The sequence below is a fragment of the Diabrotica virgifera genome, chromosome 8 (assembly GCF_917563875.1).
Source record: "Diabrotica virgifera virgifera chromosome 8, PGI_DIABVI_V3a".
NCBI classification, from domain to species: domain Eukaryota; kingdom Metazoa; phylum Arthropoda; class Insecta; order Coleoptera; family Chrysomelidae; genus Diabrotica; species Diabrotica virgifera.
The window spans coordinates 150,658,322-150,680,366 of NC_065450.1; the positions used below are offsets into that span (position 1 = coordinate 150,658,322).

The window sequence follows — 22,045 nt, forward strand, 5'->3', positions numbered from 1 at the left end:
ATAATTGTGGAGATAGTATACATCCTTGTCTGATACCCCGTTCTGGATGAAATTCGTTTGAAAGTGTGTCAAGCGCTTTAACTGATCCAGTGGTGTGTTCGAATAGTTCAGATATAAGCCAAAAAAAGGTGTTGTGGTACGCCGACTTCTTTTAGGATTCGCTATAACTGTCTCCACTTGACCCTGTCAAACGATATACGATAATCTATAAAGCATATTTATATGTACAGTGGAATTTTGAATTCCCTAGATTTTTCGATTATTTGTCTTATATTCAACAGGTGTTCTCAAGTACCTCTACGTTTTGTAAATCCGGTAAAAATAATTAATTTTTCTTAAAAAAAAACAATCCTACGAAAACATGGGGGTTTTCTCTCTATTTCAGGGTGATTGATGCTCTCAATAAAGCAATATTCCATTCAATTACAAAGTAAAACGTTTCACCACCTTACCTTTGGAAAACCATCGCACTTGATTGTGAAGAAACAGGTCAGAATACTGATCCTCCATTTCGTTTTACAACTCTTTAAACTGACGACAGTGACGATAGTAGAGTGCTTTTGACAAGGTGCTGTTAACAATTTTGATTACCAAATTCATAACCTCAACTATTTCGGCCGGAATGTTTGGGTACAAACCACTTCTTGGTTTACCATCAAGTAAGAATTGCGTGGTTTATTTTGCTCTGAAGAATCGTTGAAGCCCCTTTAGTTTTTCCTGGCGTACTTATCGGTTGCTATTGAAACGACTTCAATGGGGGAGGTACCAATCCTAGAAGTTCTTCTATTGGATCTTGAGAAGACAACTTAAATACACTCGACAAAATAAGCAACTCGTGCTGTGTCTATAGCAAGTGATAAACCTGCAGACAGAATATATTTTCACCTTCAAATATGTTACATTTGAAGACATTTTGGCTAGTTTATTTTTACCTGTGCTGTTTTACCGGATAGTGGCAAATACTTGATTTTTTAACATTTCTTCTTTGTTTTTGAAATCGCGAAACAGTTCTTCAGATGCGCGTATGAAGCAATCTGTGAAATATTCACACTCTGTGAATGTTTTTCCTTTCTTTTTGTTCATTTAGTAATTGAAGCTCTTTTATAACCTGGTTTTCAAAGGTAGGCTTTTTCTTCGCTCTACGCGTTTTCCACCTTTCTGGGTTCTTTGTACGTTTGCTCCTTATCCCAAGATATTAGCACTCTCAATAACAATGGCAGCTGTGAACACATATCGACGACGTATACAGATGCAATAGAACCGCTATGTCAAGCATCACCATAATATGGAGAAACGTACACATAACAAAAAAAAAATAATAAGAATTTTTTATTCTAATAAGAAAACGTTTTTCCACTATCTAATTATGACTTCGAAATCTGGAACATTCAAACATAGGAAAAAATCGATGAATTTGAGATTCGTCTTCAATAACAAAAAGAATTCTTCAAATATCTTGGAGGACCAGAACAACAAATAGATTCATGATTGCGCAGATTTAGAAATCAAAACGGCCCCTAAGTTCCTTATTTTCTTCTTGTATGATTCCTTGTGCTTTATAAGAGCGTCGAATTCCGCATTTTCAAAGATATTAATGTTAATTGGATATATAACAAGTAGCTAGTTGGCCAAGAAAAACTGCAACTAAAAAGTCGTCTCACCAACCTGATGAACTGATATAGTTGCAAAATCATTACGCACAAAATTTGTCAATGCAGCATCTGCAACCACAAATAGAGACAGATGACAAATAGAGAAACATCGCAAAAAGGGCAACAAAATCCCAGGGTGAACATCAATATGCACAACCCCGACGCATCTACGAAAATGTCCAGATTGGAAGGAAGGATTGAAAAATTTGTGATCACGAACAACAGTTCAAAGAATGGGAAATATACATCACTGACCTTTTTGACGATGTTTCTCGAGAAAATGCTCCACATACTACCTGTGGCAACCAGTTAGACAGAGATCCCAGTATAGTGAAATCTGAAGTCAGAAAAGCAATACAGCAAGCCAAAAACAATAAAGCAGCCGGACCAGATCAAATCCCTGCTGAGCTACTTAAACTTTCGGATGAGGAAAACATTACCTACTTAACCACTTTCTTTAACAAAATTTACAACGAAGAAAAAATACCAGATGATTGGTTGGAGTCATTGTTTATAACATTACCAAAGAAAAGCAGGCCCACCAAATGTAGCGATTTTAGACTAATCAGTTTGAAGAGTTAAGATATTTTTACGAATTACACAAAACCGAGTATTCCTTCTGTGTGAAAGTAGAATGGGTAATAAGGAATTTGGATTTAGCGATGGTCTAGGAACTAGAGAGGCACTATTTTGTATGCGCGTTCTTTTACAAAAAAGCTGTGAATTCCGAAAGAACGTTTATATTTGCTTCATCGACTTCGAGAAGACATTCGACCGAGTACAACACGAAATACTTTTCAATTACCTACAGGCAGCAGGACTTGACCACTACGATATAAGACTGCTAAAATACGTATATTAAAATTAAGTAGCATCTATCCAAGTTGGAGATAGTCGTACTGAAAAACTACCCATCAAACGTGGTGTGCGACAGGGTTGCGTTTTGTCACCAAGTCTCTTTAATCTGTACTCTGAAGAAGTCAACAATATCAGATATGCTGATGACACAGCCATTCTTGCAGAAACTTTAGAAGATCTCCAGAGATTAGTAAATCTAGTCAGTGAAGCAAGTTATCGGAGAAGCTTAAAAATCAATATTTCAAAGACAAAGTGGATGGCAGTTGGAAAGATAAATGTAGATCAAGGCGTGCTTTCTCTTGATGGAGAGGAGATAAAACGAGTAAACCAGTTTTATGTAACCGAAGCCTGTCGATGAATATTCGCAAGAAGGTCCTAAAATGTTACGTGTGGTCTATATTATTGTATGGTTGTGAAACATGGACGTTAAAAACCACAATGCTAAATAAATTAGAAGCATTCGAATTGTGGTGCTATCGACGAATCCTAAAGATATCGTGGGTTTCGTACACTTCAAATGAAAATGTTCTCCAAATTATGAATTCAGAACGTCTGCTCATAAACATCATAAAGAGGAGAAAAACAGAATACTTCGGTCATATAATTAGAGGGCCTAAATACCATCTACTTCGCCTTATAATAAAAGGAAAAGTGGAGGGAAAGAGATGGATTGGTCGAAAGAAACTTTCATGGTTGCGTAATATTAGACAATGGTGTGGTTCCACGGTAGAAGAATTATTTCGCGCAGCAGCCGATAGAGAGAGGTTTCAGGAACTTGTAAACATGATGACAGCCAACGTCTGAATACGGACACGGCACCTGAAGAAGAAGAAGGAAGGATGCTTACGTATGCAACAACCATCAAGTTATTCACATTAGGGATGGGAAAAACATACCGGTTAAAACCTAAAACCCGTTTTTTCCTTTACAATAATCGGTTTTTTCGGTTGTTTTTTTGTTCCGGTTATACCCGGTTTTTTCTTTTTAAAGTAATAACCGGTAAAAAACCAGATACGTGGAAAAAATACTGAATTTATAGAAAACATTGGAAAATTTTTCGCCCCCGTGCATAAATTAGAAACTTTAAGCTGACTGAAACCGATTTTACAACACTGATATCTGATTTCTATACTGATATGGACTGATATCGATTCGAATGTAGTGTCGCAAACTAAAGCGCAATGTAAATGTAACTTTTTGGTATTGGCTATGACTAAAAAACTTAACACCGGTTTTTGGAATAACCGTTTTTTTTTTTGACAGGTTATAACCGCCAGGTTAAACTGTAGGTAAAAAAAAACGGTATAACCGAAAACCGGTGTTTTTGTCAACAACCGCCATCCCTAATTCACATTTTGAAAAGTATAGTTTCTAGACCGAAATTTAAATTAAAAAATGTAAAATTATAATGAGATTATCAGACATAAATATGCATTTACGTTTCGCAACATACCTAAATGATACATACTAATCGCTTTCATGAAGTTTGGCATTTACAATTCATGTGCTTACTGATACTAAAAAATAATTATAATTCTTTAAGTAGTAAATTTAAAATTCGTTTACATAAATTTTATTTTAATACAAGCCACAACTGTATCAGTTGACATTTTATTAATTACAATATTAACATATTTGCCTCACTCAACTCACTCTCAAGGAAAAAACTTACTCATATCAGATAGGTACATATGACTGAGCTCTTAGGGAGCCTTTTTTATGTCATCACGCCATAGATTACTAGTGTATTGGGATACACTGCATCTCTTAGTAATCATCTTATTAAGTACAAGACAAATTCTTTTAATATTTAAATGTCCTTGGTAAAACAAATACGTTTGTTTATAATAAACATGATTGACCCATATTACCACATCAGTGTATCAGTTTTCGATACAAGGTCAGCTTGCAGTAGCAAATATTATTCTTTATTTATAATCAAGTCGACACAGCATTTTTAATACAAACACTCTCACTTTCATATATATATCAAAACATTAAACAGGGGATTCCACATTCTTAGTAATAAATTCATTGCGTAAAGATTAGTCATTGGTATTTGAGATCCCAACGGGTAAACATCACAGCGGATAAATATTTTACCACCAGCTCTTTACCGTAGTTACTTCAGCGTACAAATAAATGAATTTACATTGAGTAGTGTTACTTCATCAACCCTTATGGTAGGGGGTAACCACCCCTCAATTATCTGAGATGGTTCAGATAAACAGGAACCACCATACTAGATCTACACCGTATAACTTTCCTGACGTATTTGGACGTTGTAAGTCGTACCAGTTGTTACAGGGTTTTTTATAAAGAGCAATGAATTTAAAGAAATTGAAGAATCATATTGCGGACAACAGCACAAATCGTCTGGTTACCTATGGCAATTTATCCAAAATGTCCAAATTGAAAATCACCGGGCAATCTCACCCAGATGCCGTAACAGAAAATCTATATTTACAAACCTAAAACAAACACAAACAACAAATATACAGATTCCACTCACTACTATACATACATATCCTATAAACACACTGAGAACGCCCACTCGTCAAAAAGATACACGAGCACAAAAATATAAATACATACATACACACAACTAATACAATATACCGAAAAGTGAGCACTCTCGTATACTCCTGAAAAGTCGATAATGAAAGGGTACCCCCCGTTAAGATAGGCAAAATGCCCTCACTCCCCGAATTCAATTTTTTTTAATTTTTTTACGTTCTATGCAATTAAAAAAATGAGATAACGCGGATTTTTAGCTCGCCACCCCCTTACTTCTACCCCCACAGCCAAAAAGGTAGATTTTTAGATTTAATTTTTTTTTAGTTAGGTTGCAATTGATTTTAAAATTTCAAAAAATTCACACATGTATCTGAGACTTTTACAAAACATGTCCATTTTTATGGACCCGTAGGTCAAGTGTACATAACCTCAAATTTTTTTTAACTTTTTTAAAGCTTATAACTTTTTCTTGGAGGGGGCTGCAGGTCCAATTTTTTTTTGCATTTTGTGTATTTTATCAAAAGCTATCTCTTTGATTTTTTTCAGATTTTTCCGTTAGCTGCGCCATCTTGAAAAATCCGGAAAACTGTTTTTAGGGGGTTTTTGGGGATTTTCTCCATTTTATAGACTGCAACATAGATCAACTCAAGGTTTTGTTAATAGATTATGTAGAATTTGAAATAACTGAGTATCTTAGGACTATCAAAAATTGGGCAAAACACCCCAAACCCCCCAAAAACCATGTTTTTTAAGTTATATAAGGGTTTTTGCCGGCTTAATGATATTTTTTGAGATCGATACAGCCTAAATATTTTGAATTTTTTTCATTTTTTTACTTTATATGTGATTAAAAAATAAGACTCATCGTCAAAACGTCAATTCTTTTATTTTTTTATTTAGTTAAAGTTTTGTAAGGGCGTTTGCGGGTCTAATCATATTTTTTGAGGTCGATGCAGCCTGAATATGTTTTTTTTTATTTTTTTACGTTCAATGTGATTAAAAAATTATGACTCACCGCAATTTTAGCCCACTTCCCCTATTACCCCTCCCTACAGTCAAAAACGTAAATTTTTAGATTTTATTTTTTTAAGTTGGCTTTGCAATTAAATCGCAAATGTTGTTCTAAAGCTATATCTTTGTGGCATTTTTGTAATTAACTATTCTAAATGGGAAATAAGACACAATTTAACTAAAAAATGATTTTATTTTCCATCTGTAATGCGTTAGAGAGAATTCGATAATCTGTGATGCACTGAAAAAAGGGTTTGGGCGATCTATATAAATAAGTCAGATTAAATTAAATTATTAGATATTTTTAAGATAAGATTTTTTTACCAAGCTACATTTTTGTTTAATTTATTCATATTTTGTATTTTGACAACGACATCCGTGGTGGACATCGAAACGTTAATAAAATCATTTTTTAGTTAAATTGTGGCTTATTTCCCATTTAGAATAGTTAATAATTATTAAATTATAAATTACAAAAAGTACATTTTGTTCTTTGTTCATTAGTTTGTATTTAGTAGGTACCCTAATATTACCTTACATTATACATATTCTAATTATTCAAACATCTGCTTGTACCATCTACATAACCTATATGTATCTCTGCCTATAATGACATTTTGCTTCACGTTTACTGCCAAATAAAACACCATACAAAGAATGAGGAAAGTATTACCAAAAAATATATAGCTCCGTATAGGTATATTCATAGAGTATTCGGAGTACATTCGCTGGTATTATACTTAACAGTTCTAAAGTCTTCATCGCTGTCTTCGCCTATTACAGGTATAACATCTGTACTGTCAAAGAGTTTTACAGGTATGACATCTGTATTGTCAAATACTATGGCAGCTACATGCGAACAACAGAACAGCCTATGTTTATGTTGCCGTTTGCGCAACTCGCATCTACAAGATATATAAATACAAGACATAGATCTATCGTTTAATGTTTTCCAAACCATTTACATTTGGCTCATAATGCAAATAGTCCACGATTTATGCTTGTTCTCGTTAGGTAAATTATTCCGATTCGTTTTTTTTGCACAAACTTACTCAAAAACAGGTCCTTTAAACAAATTCACCAGGTGCCCTGTACCGCGGTCGGAAAATAATTGTTTAAACAATTTTTTAAACGAATTCAAAAAATCAATTTTTTCACTTCGGACAAATCTGTTTTGGATTATCTGGATCAACCTGAACAAAAAAGGTCTCTTGTGATCTTGCTCTAAAATTGACTGTTGTAAAATTTGAAAAACGCGAAAATGTAAAGTAAAAAAATGAAAAAAATATTTAGGCTGTATCGATCTCAAAAAATATCATTAAGCCGGCAAAAACTCTTATATAACTTAAAAAAAAAACATGGTTTTTGGGGGTTTGGGGTGTTTTGCCCAATTTTTGATAGTCCTAAAATACTCCGTTATTTCAAATTCTACACAATTAATTAACAAAACCTTGAGTTGATCTCTGTAGCAGTCTATAAAATGGAGAAAATCCCCAAAAACCCCCTAAAAAAACAGTCTTCCGGATTTTTCAAGATGGCGCAGGTAACGGAAAAATCTGAAAAAAATCAGAAACATAGCTTTTGATAAAATACACAAAATGCAAAAAAATTGGACCCGCAGCCCCCTCCAAGAAAAAGTTATAAGCTTTAAAAAAGTTAAAAAATTTTTTGAGGTTATGTATACTCGACTTACGGATCCATAAAAAATTGACATGTTTTGTAAAAGTCTCAGATACATGTGTGAATTTTTTGAAATTTTTAAATTAATTGCAACCCAACTAAAAAAAATTAAATCTAAAAATCTACCTTTTTGGCTGTGGGGGGAGGGGTAAGGGGGGTGGCGAGCTAAAAATCCGCGATATCTTATTTTTTGGTTGCATAGAAGGCAAAAAAATTAAAAAAATTGAATTCTGGGAGTGAGGGCATTTTGCCTATCTTAACGGGGGGTACCCTTTCAAGGACAGGGGAAAATTGGTTTTCTATAGTTTTCCAATTTCATTCCACAATGACACCCACAGGTGATGATCGAGCCACAGCTAATCTCTACGCGTTTCCAAAAAAGAAACAAAAAGTCCAGCAACTCTGAAATGAATCGTTAGTTATCCGTCGAGCTTGTACTTTGGTGACAGGTTTGGTAGTGTACCCTCGGAGATCCGTGGAAAAAATTTACACCCAAAATAACAAAATTCAGTTTAGCAACACTGTGTGAAAGTTGATACTTTCCTTTTTAAGATAACAGGTAACATAAGGTAACATATCCTTTTTAAGATAAGCACAACTGTAATTTAGTCCAAACAAATTAATATAATTTTTTTGCCAATAAAAATGAAATTTTTCAACCAAATAATGTTTCAAATATGATGTGCAAAATAATTTTTAATTGGGTTCTGCTAATGGGCTTGCTTTTTGTTGTCATTAAAGTAAAAAAAAACTAAATTTCACTCATTAAATCATTATTGTCCGGTTATCATCTTAATTATTTTAACTGTACTAATATCCGTCGAGTAATTCTGAATGATTAATAGGTTGTTAAAACATTTTATCTGTAGCGGCTTCTGGAATATCTTAAAAATATCGAATTTGATTGATAAAATGCACATATCTTACCGATCTTCGCTTCGACATTGCAAGAAAAACAACGAAAGAAGACGAACTAGGACTAAGAAGGCAGTGGGAAGAGGCATGGTACCTAAACGAGCTTTCATAACGTGTCTTGCTTGGTAAAAGTTTTACAAGTTAAACATTTCAATAGAAAACGTTTGCTTTATCCTTAGTCATTCTTAGACTATTTTTCTACTCTTTCTTAAAAATTTGGCAAGAAATTACCAGTGCTACACTCTGTTTTTAAACCATGAGGAGTAATTCAAATTTACCGCGCCGTAATGCTTGTTTCTAATAATTGATCCAACCTCATGAAAGTTTACTCCACTGTTATGAAATTTTGGCACTATCGACATTTATGCTGAGAATCTCCTGGGCAGACAGAATAACAAATGAAGAAGTACTTAGAAGAATACTTAGAAAGTACTTAGAGAACTGCAATACTTGTCATATAACACGTGGTGACAGATATGAACTTCTAAAATTAATAATGTAGGGAAAGATTCAAGGACGGCGCAGCATAGGCAGAAGAAAAATATCCTGGCTGAGAAATATCAGAGAATGATTTGGATGCAGCTCAACTATTGGCATTATAAGTTATATCAGCGAGAAAAGAGATAATTATACTTTATTTATACTAAATACCAAAAGGCCATCGACCGAAGTCTTTCAGCCATAATATGGCTGAAATATGGCCATAATAATATAATATTATATCAGCGATTTTTTGTGTTTTCTGCGTTACCTGTCTGTTTCTATCTGTTTATGTCCATCTGTTTTATGCGAGATCGCCCGGATCGGCGCTCACCCTCGCCTCGCAGCGATCCAATCGGTTGATTCGGTGGCGGTTTATATGTAGAGGAGCGCATGCCGTATCCACATGGAACACGGAGCACCAACGCACGTAATGGATACGTGCCTTTACTTTATATTTTAGATTTTTTGTCTGGTTTTATACCGGGTGGTGAATCGTAAAACGGGCCATAGAAAACTCAATGTAAAATTCTAAACTTTTGAATTCCTGCTTCCCTAATTATTTTACATCAAAAGTCATGAGAGAATATTTTTGTAGAGGATTAAAATCTGTATTAAAATTAAAAACAGAAGCTGAAATTGTTCTCCGATTTAAACGCATTCCAAAATATTAAAATATATAATACATTTGCCACAGTAGGTAAGTGTGTAAAAGTTAGGCGACACGTTACTATTTAACTGACTATAACTGACTCAGCACACTATTGACTGAATGAAACATCTTTATTATTAATATTTTCTCCTCAACTGATGGTATCTTATCAACTTTATTGTTTTTTAAACAAAAAATGATAAAATAAAAATGTTGACAGTTCAAATATGGTTAATATAAAACTTCATTGTGACACATTATTGCACTGTGTGTGGCCTAATTTTGGCGTAATAATCTGAAATTGTACATTTTTTCAAAATTTTGAAATATGTTTAATTCGTAGAACAATTTTAACAGTTGTTTTCAATACAGATTTCAATCCTCCACAAATAGTTTCTCATGTCTTTTGATGTAAAATAATTAGGGAAGCAGGAATTCAACAGTTTAGAATTTTACACTGAGTTTCTTATGGCCCGTTTTCCAATTCACCACCCGGTATAAAAAAAACAGTTGTTTTAGAACGTTTTAGCGACGTATTAGTATTATATATATATTTATGGATTACCGCTGAAGGACGATATGATCAACCAAAAAAGAATATATGTTTGGTGATTTTTTTCTAGTAACTTTCTTGGGTGTGAGTCTGTCACTTTTTAGTTTACTCCTCCTGTAAAAACAAAGCATAGTAGATAAAATTTATTTTTCTTGTAGAATAGATCATTATTGTAACACCATGAGAAAAACGGCTTAAAACCAGTCCTGGTTTGAATGCTACTGTCACTGTCCCCAACTCATCAATTCATCAATCAATTTACATGTCTAGTACAACACGACACGTCTGTCACAACATCGCTAACAGATTTACGCTTATTTAATAGGTATGATTAAAGAGAGGATTCTTTAAAAAAAGTAATAAAAATGTCGAATTAGCATCAATTGTAGTGCATATATTCATGAAGAGGAATTTTCCATGAGTATGTCTGTTTTACATTCAAGTAACGGCATGTAATGCCTACTTAAAAGTAAATTTATTGAACGGTTGGTTTTTCAGAAATTTACATATACTCTGGGCTAATTAGCAAAATTCATGGAAAAGTTATTTACCAGCAATTTTATTGCTGGAATCGAATTATAAGATCCTATATATTAATAATATAGGTATGCAAAGTCCGCAGATAGTGTGCTACTTTTTTTATTAACAAAATGGTGCCGACAAATCGTATTTTTTTCAATTATTGCTCTATAACTCCGAAAATTTTAACTTTACAACAAAAACACCCAAATAAAAATTCATCGCAATTAATCTCTGCATAGAGATATGTTTTTCACGATTTGCTCCGACGAAAATTTTCCTCGGAAAATGCGGGTTTTCCTAACAAAAACTCTAATTTTCAAATAAAGTTTTAGGTAAGTAATTATTAATCAATAATTAAATAACTTAGTGACATCAAAGCTTTCTTGGTATAGATTGTAATTCCAGAAGCCGGTGAAAATTAAACGAATATCTTAGCAACAATTCAATTGTTAATTAACAATTTACGATCGCAACAATAACCAAAATAATCATGATACATTGATCAAACTTATAAAGATTATAAAGATGAGATGCTTATTTAATATTTTATCGACAAAATATAAATATTTCTTTTTTTTTGCATAATCTTTAAATTTTGAAAAAAAAATAGTTATAATACGCTGGTCTAATTAGTAAAGTACAAAGAAAGGTTATTTACCAGCAATTTTATTGCTGGAATCGAATTATAAGATCCAATATATTATTAATATAGGTATGCAAAGTCCGCAGATAGTGTGCTACTTTTTTTATAAACAAAATGGCGCCGACAAATCGTATTTTTTTCAATTATTGCTCTATAACTCCGAAGATTTTAACTTTACACCAAAAACACTCAAATAAAAATTCACCCCAATTTAATTCTACATAGAGGCATGTTTTTCACGATTTGCTCCGACGAAAATTTTCCTTGGAAAATGTGGGTTTTCCCAACAAAATCTCGAATTTTCAAATAAATTTTTTGGGCCAGTAATTATTTATCAATAATTATATAGCTTGGTGAAATAAAATCTTTCTTGGTATAGATTATAAATTCAGAAGCCGGTGAAAATGAAACGAATATTTTAGCAACAATTCAATTGTTAATTAACAATTTACAGTCGCAATAACAACCAAAATAATCATGAGACATTGATCAAACTTAGGAAGATTATAAAGGTGTGATGCCTATTTAATATTTTGTCGACAAAATATAATTTTTTCATTTTTTTGCATAATCTTTAAATGTTTAAAAAAATTGTTATAAACAAATTAACATTTCTCAGAAACTGTTTATTATATTCTAATTTTAAAAAATACTTAAAATGCGTATTTCAAAGGTCTTGAAAATGAATGCTTTAAAAAAATTTCCAACCATTTGCAAAAAAGTTATGAAACAGCAAAGTAAATATACGATATCTCCGTTGTTTATAATTTGTTTTAATTGTTTCAAAGCTTAAAAGTGAGTCTATGGTACAATCCACTTACTCACAAAGAATGTCAAAAATTAGTGCAATGGTTATATTTTAATCAAAGATAAAAATACTTTTTTTTTGTAATTTTTAGCGCAAAATTAGGCCTGATACAGAGTCGGAGCTAAAATGTTCACTCAAAGCGACTGGCACGCAGCATACATTATTTATTAAAAGTGTACGACGCGCGGCCGATCGTCGCTCCGAGTGAAAATTTTAGCTGCAGTATTGCATTAGTCTACTTTCGCGCGTGTAAATTACAAAAAAATATATTTATAATCTTTAATTAAAATATAACCATTAAACTGATAATCGATATTTTTTTGCAAATAATTAGCTTGTACTTTAAACTCACTTCTACGCTTTGAAAGAATTAAAAAAAATTATAAACACCGTAGTAATCGTATGTTTATTTTGCTGTTTCATAACTTTTTTGCAAATGGTTGCAAAAAAGTTTTAAAGCATTTATTTTCAAGATACTTGAAATGCGCATTTTAGCTATTTCTTAAAATTATAATATAATAAAAACTTTCTGAGAAACGTTAATTTGTTTATAACTATATTTTTTAAATATTTAAAGATTATGCAAAAAAATAAAAAATTTATATTTTGTCGACAAAATGTTAAATAGGCAGCTTATCTTTATAAGATTTCAAAGTTTGATCAGTGTATCATAATTATTTTGGTTATTATTGCGACTGTAAATTATTAATTAACAATTGAATTGTTGCTAAAATATTCGTTTAATTTTCACCAGCTTCTGGAAATATAATCTAAACCAAGAAGGGTTTTAAGTCACCAAATTATTTAATTATTGGTAGATAATTACTTATCTAAAACTTTATTTGAAAATTAAAGATTTTGTTGGGAAAACCCGCATTTTCCGAGGAAAATTTTCGTCGGAGCAGATCTGGAAAAACACGTCTCTATGCAGAATTTAATCATGGTGAATTTTTATTTGGGTGTTTTTGTTGTAAAGTTAAAATCTTTGGAGTTATCGAGCAATAATTGAAAAAAACACGATTTTCGGGCGCCATTTTGTTTATAAAAAAAGTAGCACACTATCTGAGGACTTTGCATACCTATATTATTAATATATAGGATCTTATAATTCGATTCCTGCAATAAAATTGCTGGTAAATAACTTTTCCCAAAAATGGCCTATTCTCCGATAATCAGCCCAGACTAATAATACCAACAATCTTGTTCATAACAAATTTTACTTTTCTATTTTTTTTCCAAAATAATAATAATTTCAAAAGAAGGATTAATACAAAATACTTCTAGAAACGGCAAGCCAAATAAATGAAAAGCCTACCGCAAACAATATCTTAAACAAATAAGTACATTAAGAACAATACTCAAAAGAAAAAGTAATTACACAATGGTTTATACAAACTCACATGTGGCTACTGTCCCAAAACTTACATCGGTCAAACCGCCAGAACCTTTAACAAACGTATAGCAGAACACAAAAGGGCTTATATTAATTTAGGCTTATACAAAACAGTTTCTACATACGTACTTCACCTTCTAGATTCTAGATCATAATCATTCTTTAAATGACCAATGTCAAATTCTTAATATTCAAAGTAAATCCCTTAAATTATCTTTACTAATTTATCTATGGAAATTGATAAATTAAACAAGCTGAAAATGCGAGCATTATCATAACGAAAACTTTGTTTATTTACGTATTTTAATTCATAATATGGAAAATTGCTATTATAAAAAGTAGTTTAGAATTAATAATTATGTTTTAATGTGCAATTATATCATTCTAATTTAAATGTTATGAACTATAAAGGTAGTTTACTTTTGATCGAAATTCATATTTTTTATATACCTCGTATAAAATTAATAAAATTTTACATATGATGGTTGCATCATAAATCTTAGAACATGAAGAGGTTTTTATGAAGAATAACTTTTCTTCGTCAAATTAAAAATAAAAAAATTATAAATGAAAATGTTGTTGGTATCCATAATTTGAGAAAAATCTTCAAAAATTTTTTTCCATTAGAAGGATGTAATTGCACATATCAGACCATAATTGTTTATACCAAACAATATTATTTCATATACTGTCGGTTCGCTAAACTCAGACACAACTGCTTAGTGATTTTAGTCAAAAATTTTGCCAATTTGGCAAAAAAAAATAATTACTAAGTACCTAGTTAATAATTACTAAATAATTAGTAATTTTGTCAATTTTGGCAAAATTCGCAAAAACAAAAAAATTACCTACTAAAATTACTAGCCAGTTGTGTCGAGTTAAGCGAGCCGACTATATTTTAATTTCATAGCAAATGGAACAGTCCATTTATCATAAAGGGGAGGCCATATACCCGTATAAACCTTTTTAAAGCTGTTAATAAATAATTATTGCTTTTAAAATATACTCAAATTCAAATTGTATTTTTGAACATCTTATTTATTTTATATAATAATTAAATTCACTATCAAATGTCATTGATGTTTTATTATAACTTAATTTAAAATTTAGTTTGACATTCACGAAGTGTCAAACTCAAATGTAAATAACCTATGCTTTGTTTAACAAATTGAGATTAAAAAACTAGCCTACTTAATAGCAACGATTTCAGCTGGACGTGTAGTGTGTCGGCAGGAAATAAAACGATTGTGACGTCACATTTTAGATTTTGAAATCGATTATCTCGAAGACGGTTATAAATATCGAAATGTCGTTTTCAGATTTGGATTCAGAAGAAAAAACTACATAAGAATCCATCGATAAATCTGGTCTGAGTATTGCAGGAGCGGCAACGCAATAACACACACACTTTTGCGAATTTATAAACGAAATGTTTTCTTTGAAAATACTAATATAATTCAGAATGACTAGCTTAAGACAACAGCTCCTACCTAATAACCGGCAAAATAGCGCAAAAGATGGAAAATATAACACATTGCGAAACAAAAAGAGATGAAACTAGTGGAGGTGGAAATGATCGTTATAAACGTATAAATTAACATAACATTACATAGTTTCCCACCTTTAGACGTCTGTGACAGGAGTATTTTATAAAATTCTACTGTCACAGTGACAGTTGTCATACTCGTCTGATACGCCTAAAGGTGGGAAAGTATGTAATGTAATGTTTAACCGACAAAATAACGCAAAAGATAGAAAACATATTAAGTTGTGAGATAAAAAGAGATGAACCTACTAGATGTGTTAAATTTAGCGATAGTAACTTATAAATTAACATTATATTGATTATTTCCTACCTTTAGACGTATCGGACGAGTTTGAGAAATGCCACTGCCACAGTGACAGTTTTAGTTGAAATTCTCGTCTGATACATCTAAAGGTGGGAAGTAGTCAATATAATGTCAGTTTATATGTTATTATCGCTAAAGTTAACATCTCTACTAGTTTTATTTCTTTTTATCTCACAATTTAATACGTTTTCCATCTTTTGCGCTATTTTGCCGGTTATTAGCGCGCTCATCACTGTATTATTAACTATATCGATTTCTGCAGCTTTAGCCGAGAGATCATTTTCTAAACTAAAACTAATTAAGAATTACTAAGATTTAGAATGGGCCAGGAGCGGCTAGAAAATCTTGCTATTTCTACAGAACCTGAGTTTTTAAAGGACCTGAATATTGAAAATCTAATTATTAATGAATTTGTCAAAGGTAAAGCAAGAAAAGTTCAATTTCGATAAGAAATATCCGTTGGTTTTCATCATAACAAATGTATTTGTTTAAAACAAATTGCAATATAAATATGTTTTATTTTTTTATCTTCAGTTTTTTTAATTTTAAGTAATGTTTTATAACTTTTTCTACAACCGTGTTAAAAATGCAATTTTTCTACGGCCGTGCTTAAACAGCCACTTTCCCGCACGCATTTTGTTTCCGAAAGTTGCACTTTCCCGCACGGCGTGCGGGAAAGTAGAATACCTTCTAATATGGCATTATAGTATACGGCATATATATGCCATTATAACTAGTATAATACATGCAATAAACTATATATGGCATTATAGTATAATACATGCAATAAACTAATATTTAGATATTATTTACTAATTTATTTCAAATGTATCTTATTGTGTTCAGGTTTTATTGAAATTAACGCAATAATTCGATGAAATAAAATTATTTTGACAAGATATTTAAAAGTAAAATCAGTAGACAATTACAATGGTTTTAAATCGTCGTCATGGAAACCAATGTCTCGTCGTAACCCATTATATTGAAAGTTTGGTTTTGACAACCTTGTCAAAGAATTAATTTGTGTATTTTAACTCCTAAATAAAAATTGATATAACTCTATTTTTTGTGGCTTTTTTCCAAACGTACGGCCCTAGAAAAAATATTGTTCCTAACTCATGCGGAAAGTGTCTTCCCCGCACTCGACTGCTTGCCCGAACTCCGCTATCGCGTCGTTCGTGTCAACGGCAGTCTCGTGCGGGAAAGTATCACTTTCCGCACTAGTTAGGAAAATAACTATTTTAGCACTCCATAGGAGCGTTAAAAATGCTACTTTAAAGCACTCGTGCTTTAAAATTTTTAAGGCACTGCAGTTAAAAGTGAATTGTCAAATTGTGAAACGTCAAAATATTTATATTTCATTTATTAACATTAATATTAATAGTACAACTTGATCAATTTGAAAAAGGTGGTTTAAAAGGTTTTTTTTTTTTTAATTTAATTTGAACTGTATTATTGCAATTTTAACACGTTTGTAGAAAAAAACTATTAAAATTTGTTAGAATATACAACAATAAAAGTAAGATGTTATTCTACAGGGTGATTGATTAGTGTGAGGAAGCTCAGTAGATCTGTTATAGTAAGAATTACAAAAAAAAAGTTGTTGACAAAAATTTTAGGCATCTTTAAACTCCACATTTTAAAATTAGTTACAATCTTACAGGGTGTTCCATAAGATGGTGGCAGACCAAACTTATGTTTTTTTTTAATGGAACACCCTGTATTTTATTTTAAATTTGAAATCTGCTTCACTTCCACATCACAACAATGTAAATTTTATTATGTTATACCGGGTACTTAAAAAGTTATAGCCAATATTACCTGAAAATCGTATCAAGTTTAACTCCCTGTATAATTAAAAAGGAGTATAAGAACATCGATTTATTGCAACCATAGTTTTTAGTAATTGTTAAAAATTATAAAACATATTCGTTTTCATAATATTGGTTAAATCAAATACAGGGTAAGTCAAAATGCAAGTACATTATTTTCTTGGTAATTTTAAATAGAACACCCTGTATTTTATATCACTATCAAAAAGTACTAATATCGTACTTCAAATTTTATGAAGTACCCCTATACCTAAAGTTATCAGTTTTCTAGATATTTTTATTTTTCTATCAAAGTATTAATTTGGTAGATATTTTAACGTTTACCAATAATTATTGTGAGTTGGCCATGATTGATTTGTCAGAAACTGACAGTTTGACATTATTGTTTATTAATTCAGTAACGAAATAACGACAAAGAAAAGAAAACAATTTATTTTAAATAAAATTTATAAAAAATAACCGACGGAAAATTAAAAGAAAAATAACAACACAAAAAAATAAAAAACAACAGTAATTTTAACTTATCTTCTAACATGCAAAACATCTATGCATACTTGAAAGCGGTCATTGAAAGAGTTGTTTACATTACTAAGCATTTGTAAAGAAATATTTTGAAATACAATTCGGATTCTACTTTTCATATCATCTCTTGTTGTGGAGGTATTTTATATACTTCGTTCTTAACGAAGTATATAAATCCATAAATGCGTCCAAAGTATATAAATCCAAAAAAATGAGTCCATTTTATTGAACTCTGGTGACCTTGGGGGCCACCTTACCGGTCCATCCCTTCCGATCCATCTTTCACAAAACTGATCATTAAGTTCACCACGTACTAATTCGTTGTGGTGCGCAGGAGCACCGTCATGTAGAGACCACATTTGTTCACGGATATAAGTGGAACCTCTTCTAATAATATCGGTAACTGATTTACGATAAAATCTAAATAAATCTCACCATTTAAATTATGTTCAAAAAAATATGGTCCTACTACATGATTACCGACGATACCTCCCCACACATTTAGAGACCATCTTGTTTGACTATGTGTTACTATGTGGTATAGATTACTTGTTGAATAGTAGTGAAAGTTATGCCTATTAACAGAACCGTTTCGATGGAATCTAGCTTCATCACCAAATAGGACATAATCAAAAAAATCTCTCTGCTCAATAATTTTTTCTAAGGCCCATTCACAAAATACTATTCGTTTCTGAAAATCATCATTATTTAAATCTTGGTGCTTTTGAATAGGATAAGGGTGCATCTTGTTTTTAGATAGAATGTTTTGAACAGAGTAGTAACTAAGTTCTTGTTCATTGGAAATACTCCTTATACTTGTGTGTGGGTTTTCTGTAACTGCCATCAACACACTCATTTCGTTTTACTCGGTCACACTAGTTTTTGTTCGTTCATGTTTTTCATAATTCACTGAACCAGTGCGGTTAAATCGATCTTTCAATTGTTCAAATGTATCTTGTCTAGGTTGCCGCCTATCTGGAAACCGTTCTTGATAAATTCTAGCTGATAGTAATGCATTTTTATTGCATTCCCCCAAAATCCAGATCATATCTACTATTTCATCAGTAGTAAAATTCATTATTGCTAATTTAAATTGAATTAATTACTGAATTACTAAATAATAATTGTTGCTAATTTACGGTGTACCCCAATACTGAATTAATAAACAATAATGTCAAACTGTCAGTTTCTGACAAATCAATCATGGCCAACTTACAATAATTATTGGTAAACGTTAAAATATCTACCAAATTAATACTTTGATGGAAAAATAAAAATATCTAGAAAACTGATAACTTTAGGTATAGGGAGTACTTTATAAAATTTGAAGTACGATATTAGTACTTTTCGATAGTGATATAAAATACAGGGTGTTCTATTTAAAATTACCAAGAAAATAATGTACTTGCATTTTGACTTACCCTGTATTTGATTTAACGAATATTATGAAAACGAATATGTTTTATAATTTTTAAAAATTATTAAAAAACAATGGTTGCAATATATCAATGTTCCTGTGCTATTTTTTAATTATACAGGGAGTTAAACTTGATACGATTTTCAGGTAATATTGGTTATAACTTTTTAAATACCCGGTATAACATAATAAAACTTTACATTGTTGTGATGTGAAAGTGAAGCAGATTTCAAATTTAAAATAAAATACAGGGTGTTCCATTTAAAAAAACATAAGTTTGGTCTGCCACCATCTTATGGAACACCCTATAAGATTGTAGCTAATTTTAAAATGTGGAGTTTAAAGCTGCCTACAATTTTTGTCAATAACTTTTTTTTTGTAATTTTTACTATAGCAGATATACTGAGCTTCCTCACACTAATCAATCACCCTGTATAGTTGTTATGATTTACGTATTGACAGTATAGGCAGTTTTGATGTAATTCACAGAGTCAAGTTCAAGTAAAAGTTTTTGTAGATATTGTCCTGTAATTGAGAATGAATAAATTATGATTTTTGATATATAAGACGTTTGTAGAAAAAATATTGTATGATATTGTTAAAAAGTACATTTTAAGGCACTCATGTGAATGTAAAATTTTCACACGCGTGCCTTAAAATTGTGCCTTTTAACACTTATCATAAATAACTATTAACATAGTTTTTATTCTGTTCTGTTTTATTGTGCAATATAGTGTTTTATAAATATTATAATTAATAACTACTAGACTACTAGAAATAACAGAGATGAAAATACTTCGACGAATATCAGGGAAGAGTCTGTTGGATAGGGAGAGAAGCGGAAACATAAAAAGCACATGCAATGCAGAAAATATAAATGGATGGGTGACAAAACGGAAACAGGAGTGGAACGAACACATTAGTAGAATGGCAGAGGATAGGATAGTACGAATAGCACGTGATCCAAATGGACGAAGAATTATTGGCAGACCAAGAAAAAGATGGTGGGATAATCTAAACAATTTAGGAGGCTAATATTGAAGAAGGAAGAGGTTTAGAGCCTACATACATGAAGGAGAAGAAGAATATATTATTTTTTATAAGTGCACTGCAGAGGCGGCTCTAGCCCACGTAGCGCCCGTGTGAAGTCGATGCCCTGGCGCCATTTGGTTGACGCGCAGTCAAAATGGAATAGTCGAATAGGTAGGTACCTATAATACCTAGTACATATATATATATATATATATATATATATATATATATATATATATATATATATATATATATATATACATATATAATCGGTTTAAAACGTCCTCCGACGTCTTCCGATGCCCAATCTCCATGCATCTCTATCTTCCCAAAGGTCTTCGTCTAAACCTCTCTCTCGGATCTCTCTGTCTATTCCTTCTCTCCAGCTCTTTCTGGGTCGGCCTCTTTTTCTTTTTCCATTTGGTGACCAATCTAGAATCTGTTTGGGCAGACGGTGTTCTGGCATTCTCTGCACATGTCCATACCACTTTAATTGTTGTACTCTTATATCTTCGACAATCGTATGTGTGACTCCCATAATCTCTCGTATACGTTGGTTATTAACTCTTTCGAGTTTTGATTTTCCTGCGGCACGTCTCCAGTAATCCATCTCCGTGGCTTGTAGTGTTCTTTCAGTAGTTGTCTTTAATTGCCACACGTCACTTCCATACATTACTATGCTCTTTATAATAGTGTTGTATATTCGATGTTTATTTTTTTTGGATATATGTCGATCCCAAATAATACTATTTAGTTGCGATATGGCCCTTCTACCTTGAATGTTTCGTTTTTTTATAGCCTGATCTGATCTGCCGTCGTCCGTGATTTCTACTCCTAAATAAGAATGTTTATTGTTGTACTTAATGTGTTGTCCGTCATTTAAAATTAGACTCTGCTCGTTGCCACCGATGTTCATGTACATTGTTTTATCTATGTTAACTTCTAATCCCCATTTTTTGTATTCTTCGATTAATTTTCGAGTCATGTATTCCAGATCGTCATATTCGTTAGCAATCACAATTTGATCATCAGCAAAACATAGAGTGTACAGGTTGTTATTATTTAATTGTATACCCATGCCGCTGCATTTCCGCTTCCAAAGTTTCAATGCTTGTTCCAGATATATTTTGAAAAGTGTCGGAGATAGGCAGCATCCCTGCTTCAGTCCTTTGTCTACTACGAAACATTTGGAAACATTCGTTCCTATTTTAACTTTAATAATAACTTTAACTAATACCTAGTACCTGTACTAATAGTACATAAAGTATTAGGTACGCTTATAATGTAAACAAAAATCTAGATGCAAATACAGTTGAACCGAACCCGAAACGTTTATACTAGCAACCAATGATCGGTTATTAGAATATCCCTGTTATAGGAATACTTTTGCTTGACACGAAGGCTATTCCAATAAGTGGGTTTGACTGTAGTGCAATATTAAATTATGTCGGGAGCCAATAAGTATTCACGGCGTCAGAACAACCTACCCATATCTGTTAAAAATATTTATTTAAAAATGAACTTTTTTATCTATGAGTAATAAAGGAAATAAATTGGTTGAGGAAATTTGACAATTTTGAGTACACGAGTAAATAGTACTTTTAGGAAGGAATAAGGAATTGGTTAGATGAATAAAAAAGAACAACTTTGTGATTATTTAAAAAAATAATAATTTATTAACGAATTATTAAAGCACACACGTAGGCAC

At 31.7% G+C, this 22,045-nt stretch overlaps 2 protein-coding genes across 2 annotated transcripts in view; one reads left to right on the top strand and one right to left on the bottom strand.

Annotated features, from left to right (window-relative positions):
• LOC114332038 (putative phosphatidate phosphatase) overlaps positions 1-22,045 on the bottom strand; it is a 431,124-nt gene that overhangs the window by 163,448 nt on the left and 245,631 nt on the right. The gene's annotated exons all lie outside the window — the stretch shown is intronic.
• Positions 1-22,045, top strand: part of LOC126889362 (uncharacterized) — a 104,952-nt gene that overhangs the window by 53,073 nt on the left and 29,834 nt on the right. The gene's annotated exons all lie outside the window — the stretch shown is intronic.